The 6,543-nt window shown below is 38.2% G+C and overlaps 1 protein-coding gene across 2 annotated transcripts in view; it reads right to left on the reverse strand.

The window, feature by feature from the left end:
* Window positions 1–6,543, reverse strand: part of KALRN (kalirin RhoGEF kinase) — a 588,759-nt gene that overhangs the window by 306,825 nt on the left and 275,391 nt on the right. The window lies entirely within an intron of this gene.

Raw genomic sequence — 6,543 nt, forward strand, 5'->3', positions numbered from 1 at the left:
TTACGCCATTAGTGCTGGCATTCCTGAAGGACAGGAACCACCGTCAGCCTTACTTCCCAGTGGTTTAGGGAAAATGTGGTCTCAGAGCAGGAAGCTCACTCATTTTTGAGCAACTGGGAAGAAGAGGAAACTGGTGATGGACAAATATTATTTCATCTTTCATAAAGGACAGCTCTGTATACTTCCTCCAGGTAGCTAGATGCTGATTCCTAGAAATGTATCATGATTTTACAAATATGTAAGAAAGAATGTGACACTCAGTAAGAACCAAGTGCAGATTAATTAAGAAAATATGTGCTATGCTAAATTATTTTGTTCTTTTCAGGATTGCTTGGTTGGTTAGAAAGTTGAATGCTAAAGACGTAGCTTATCTTAATTTCAATGTAACTATGAGACATTTCTCCCATGATATTCAAGATGATGAAATGCAGTCAGGATGATATTACTGGTCAGACAACTTTAAAAGAGCTAAGTATAGCATTTTGAATGGAATAAGTACTGAAAATGATGGAGCTGAATTGAATTACTGAAAGCTCATTTATTAAGAGCTCTTCCTCATACTGAAAATAGATCTCCAGTGGCCTGCCACAGTGCTCCTCTTCTACCTGCTCTCATTGAGCATTTCCATGAATTGTAGAGGGAAAGATGAGTCTGATGTTTGCTTAGAAACAAGGAATCTTCACTTGACTAGCAGGAAAGATAAGCTCATGGCTCTACCAGGAGAAAAGCCAGTAGAGAGAAAAAATTCATAGAAGGAGCCAGAAGATGTGGATTGTGGCCTCTGTTCTTCCTATAACTTGTGGTGCCTTTAAGTAAATCACGATACCCTTTGCTCTCCAAGACTTCGTGTGTAAAATAGGCTGGGGAGAGCATAAAATAAAATGGTTAGTTACCTTATGGTTCTAACATTCTGTAAGTCTCCCATGTTAAAAACATGGATAAATATTCACCTTAAGAATACTATTTCATCTTGTTGGTTCTCAGTATGATAAATCATGGTATGGCCTTTGGAACAAGGGATTAAAAAAGAGACAATAAAGAGAGACAAAAATAGTCTTCAGATCTTGGACAAGTTATTCTTTGCTCTTTAGAGAGGAAAGGCCTTAAGTGTGGCAGAAGAGGTTGAGTTCATAAGATTAACGAGCCCTCGAGGTAGCAAATAATGGGGTAGAAAGAATGTTCTTTTTGGACAGGCGAAAACCTCTCTGAGCCTCAGTTTCCTAATCTACAAAATGGGAAGAATAAGATTTGCCCTGCTCACTTCAAAGATTATAAGAAATAAATTGCTTACTTATTATCAATGCTTTAAGTAAACAAATAGCATTATCAATAAGCCTATAACATTGTGATGATAGCTATAAGGAATACGAATTATTATTATTCAGTGTTCCTGTCATTTAGTAGCTTGCGTCTGGTTGTAATTAATTCAGTTTATTTTCTTTACAAATAAGTTTTTGTTGTAAAATACAAAACAAGTTTTCCAGACTATTTAAGCTGGGGTACATATTCCTACAGGTATGAATGTATATATTTCAAACCAGTATGAAATTAGGAAGTTCAGGATATTGGTCACTATAACTTAAAATTACTTCAGACTTTCTGGCTGTCATTTTGCCTAGAGCAAAACCATTTTCCAGATGTGCTAAAGTCCTTGGGTATGAGATAACGGAATCTCTGAAAAATTACTGTATAGAGAGGCGATATAGCATAGTAGTTAAGAGTTTCAGACCCCACACAACATTGTAAATCAACTATACTTCAATTAAAAAAATGAAAGAAAGAAAAAAAGAAAGAAAGAAAAGAAAAGAAAGAAGAAAGAAAGAAGGAACTAACGAAAGGTTTTCAAACCCCAGTTCTACCACATATTTCCTATATAACCTTGGTAAGTAACCTACCGTCTTTGCACCTCAGTTTCCCTTGTCAATAAAATGGGAAGAGTAATAGTTCTTACACCCACAGAGTTGTAAAGATTACTAATAAGTTGATATATACGTGTGTGTTATGTCTGTGTGCATATACATACAAATAAGTGAGATATATGTGTGTGTATGCAGATATACATACACACTCTACATTTATATAACTTATATATGTATACCAATAAATATATATGCATATGTATTTATTTGTACACACACACACAGACATCCACACACAGATGTATTATATCACTTAGAAACAGTGCCTGGCGTATAGTAAGTGCTATGCAAGTGCCAGATATTATTATATTCAAAAGGTATTTTTCATGCAAGCCACCTCTAGTTCCCACTAGAAGACAGAGGGAAAGTTTGAAATACTTCATTTTGAAATTGGCAAAAGATCAATACTGGATTTGGTCTTTCAAATATGCTAGGATGAGCTGGGCCCCTCTTTTCTGTTTTTGCAGCTTTTTCCTGGGATATCTAAAGAAAGCCTAGAGACTGAAAAGTCTAGATATTTCTTTAAAAAAAACAAAAGCAAGAAAAGAAAAGACTATGTGAAGAGAGAGATTAAAATTGTGGACAGGAAGCAGGGCACTTAAGAAAAATAAACTCAATGTGTCAATGGAGGACAGGCACTGACATGGAAGACTGCTCGGGATGAGGCTGGCACTCCTGTTACAGGAATAAGAGACAGAGGACAGAGGCTTACAGATATCTTGAGGATTTTATTTTATTTAGGATCCTTAAGCTATTTTAATGGCTTCACAGCTTGAAGTTCCTTTTTCCCCCCTCTTTAACAAAAACTTGAACACCTCTGGTGTAGGTCTAGGGAAGAAAGTCAGCATCGTTCTCTTCTGAGGAAATCCACCATGACTCTTGACACTCCCTCCACCTGGTGGTCATGCAGCTAAATTGTAGGGACAGTCAAAGACCAAACTTGCCAAATATGAGGTGTCAGTGTTACAAACAAAAAGACTAGAGAAAGATTGGGTACGTCCGATAATACACTGACCTCAGGAGTCAATATCATTTAAAAACTGTGTCCTCCCCACCAAAATTCTCTGATTAATGAATTGAAGTTGATTTCTCAGATTTCTGGCCATATAGTCTACTGTATTATAAAGAAACTCTTGTCTAAGGTAGATTAAAACCTACTGCTAAGGAAAATCAGCTAAGAGATAAACAATCAAGTACAACATTAGATGCCGCTCAGCCCAGTGGTCAGCAGCCTGATAAGGAAAGGAAGGGGCCAGTCTACCTTCAAGAGGATAAAATGTCAAATAAAATTGCTAGGGAATTTGACTCAGAGAAAGGCAAGGGGATTACAGCATCAGAGACAAAGCGTTAGTGACATTTTTCTCTATTCTTCCTTGTGTGAAAACAAAACAAAACAACCCAGAGAGAAAGGAGTTGTTGAATAGAATTGATATTTACTGGAGATAATTCTTGACTCTTCCCTTGTCTGGCTAGTTCTATACTCATGGGAAAACTACTTTACTTTAATTACTTCATACTTAAAGTGCATGTGCATTAGTGTGTGTGCATAGGTGTGTGTTTGTGATTTCTCTCACTTATCTCTAAAGTCCCTTCCAACTCTAACATGCTATGATTTCTCTTCAGAAACTGAGGTAAAAAAGAGGGTAGTAATAGAAATGATTCTCTAAACTGAAGAACTGCAATCACGGCTTTCACACCAAGACACCAAAAGTTAGCAACAGTTCAAGGATAATTGCACCACCAAGTTACTATTTACCAGCCGGAAAGCTTGAGTAGGGAGCCACAGGGAATCCCGAGAAACATGCACACAGTCACCCCCTGGTGTCAACAAGCTTAAATTGCATGCTCATAATTTTGTTGTAAGCACCTCTGAAGCATAAGGTGAACGAACGTAAACGTCAGTGTCACTAAACTATGAGTAAGGATCCATATTCCATTCCTTGGGCTGTAACTTTTCTACTGTCTAAATTTCCCATAGGTTTCCTTCTGTGCATGTGTCTATCTGACTTATCCTTGAAGAGCATACCTAGACTGCTTCGAAAGGGATACAAATCAGAGAGCCACATCTATTATTACTTTACTCATTATCAGGAGCCAATGAGACTGAGTCAGAATGACCTCACACTTCAAGCTATCACAAGGCATTGCCAGAACAAGGTAAGATCATGGAGTGAGTGAGGCAGCTTGGGAGCAGCCGCCACGTTTCTTCCTACTGTCTTCCATTTCCTTTCTCTCTCCTAGGATAATCCTCTTAACCCTCTGCTTATCTAGAGTCTAACATATTAGCACTGCACCTTTGCCATCAACCCACCTGCTCCCCAGAAAGAACCTCCTGTTTCACCCATTTCCAGACCCTCTCTTCTTTTTTATTTTTTCTACCGAATAGGAAAACGTAATATTTACTTCCCAACCTGCTTTATGAGACAAGCGTTAACTTTGATCCCCAAATCTGACATGGACATTACAAAAAGGGAAAATTATAGATGGAGCCAACATAAAAATAGGATTGTCCGACCCTCTCTTCTTGATCAAACACACCTGTACGAGGACCATTCTTTCAGGGTTCTGCTCTCTGTTTGGCAATAACTATTTGTTCCATGCTGATATATACACTGAGATGGCTTTATGTGCACTTTCTCTCAGAGAATACATGAAATTGTGGCCAAAAATACCTACATCCAAAAGAAGGAGCCTATTTTGAGAATTTCTAGAACTTTGGCAGGGGGAGAGTTAAGGCAGCCTTTCAATGCCCTACATAAGGTGAGCTCTAAGACTGAAACCAGTGAGTTCAGGAAGGGCCAGTGCATGGACCCCATTCTGCTTGCATAGTGGGGAGCCTGAGAAAAGGGCAACTGAAAAGGGCAGGAAAGGAGGGACAAGGAAGGGAGAAACTAGGAGGTTTGTAGAAATAATGAGGCTTAGGGATGACTGGTTAAGGAAAGAGGTAATTTTACTCCATCACCTTCTCCTGCTGATTGGCTGTATCATTTGCACAGCTCTGGTCGCCATTGTGCTGATACAACTGACTGACCCCCCGAGATGCAGAAAGGAGCACGGATTCCACAGGATGAATCGCCCCTCCCTCATTCTGAAGAAATCATTTTTCTTTGGCATTGACTACCAGCTTTTATTTCTTAAATAAACACCATATCAGTTTAGCAAATGAAATAGAGGATGAAGCTGTTTTGTTCTTGAGGCCATTATGTCTTTTGAAGACTGATTTAGTTTTGGTTCTACAGTGGGTGAGTAGAGAAACATGTATATATGTGAGTGTCTGTGGCATTTGTGGTATGTGTGTGTGTACCTATCTGAGAAGGAAACAGCATGAAAGAATGATTTCACTGGGTTATAAACAAATGTAAATGGGCATTTAATTAAACTACCTAATAAAGAGCTGAGGTTGATTATCTTGGCCACGTTCCTTAGTTAATTTGACTCTCATATTATGATTGCAAAAATATCTAAAAACGGATATTTTGAAAAACCCAGCAACTGCAGCATTTCCATGGAAACACAGCAAGGAGAGAGAATTCTGTCTGGACAATCTCTGCAGAGCAGATGACACTTGCTACAAAATGCCTTTTCCCTGGACAAGGAAAATGAGGACTTGGGTAAATGCTTCTCCCTATATCCTCCCCTAGCTCTCCAGACCAGCAAACAGCCAGCTGGCCTCTTGTCCCCAGGCAAAAAGAAGATATTTGAAAGTTCAGCACAATTTGTATTAATAGCTGAGGTTCTGGATACTTAAGAAGGTTCCAAGCACACGTTTGTCTCTTCTCTTTATTATGTAGCTCTTCTCTCTAAGTAGGGATGGGAAGTTTTGTTTTTATAAAATAACATTTATTGAGATTGTTCCTGATTTTCAATCGAAAATATCATTGAAGAAAACTTATAAAACAAATAAAATATGCAAGGGAAAATTAAATCACCCATAACATTCTTAGCTTCTTTGTATACCGCTTTCTAGCCTTTATTCTATGTGTGTGATCAAAATTGAGGCCATGATGGATATACAGTTTTTTATATGTTATACCACAAGCCCTCTCTCATGCCATTAATGATCTTTGACAGTGTGATTTATAATAACTGTATAATATTTCACCCTATAGATTTACTATGATTTGTTTAATGAGTCACTTAACATGGAATATTTAGATGGTTTCTAATTTATTGAAGGTTATTAATAACACTGCAATGAAGTAGAAGGCTTTAACCCTCCAGACTCCTTTAGTCACCAAGAATTCACAAAGCAGGCAAACAGAATCAAGCAGACTCTTCAATCTACAGAAGAAATGAGCTTGGAGGATATCATCTTCATATCTTCCTTCGGTTTCCTCTCTGATCCTAATTAGAGTACATCTTTAGCAAAACTGAGCAGAAGATTATCCTTCCATTCACTCTACTTACTGTAAGAGAGAAAAACATCCATAGCAACTCAAAATTCCCTCACAGACTTGTAGACTAGTAAACTTGGCTACTAACCTTGCCTTGAGTAAAATGCCAGAAGTTTGCCTATAGAGTCAAGAGGAAGGAGTCAAGGGTTAACAGACCCGGATGAGACAGGACCCACACTTAGCAAGGTTTGAGAGGTGGTGTGTCCTGAGAGGTATTAAACAGAATAGGG

The sequence above is a fragment of the Lipotes vexillifer genome, unplaced genomic scaffold, assembly GCF_000442215.2.
Source record: "Lipotes vexillifer unplaced genomic scaffold, Lipotes_vexillifer_v1.1 scaffold1378, whole genome shotgun sequence".
Taxonomy (NCBI): domain Eukaryota; kingdom Metazoa; phylum Chordata; class Mammalia; order Artiodactyla; family Lipotidae; genus Lipotes; species Lipotes vexillifer.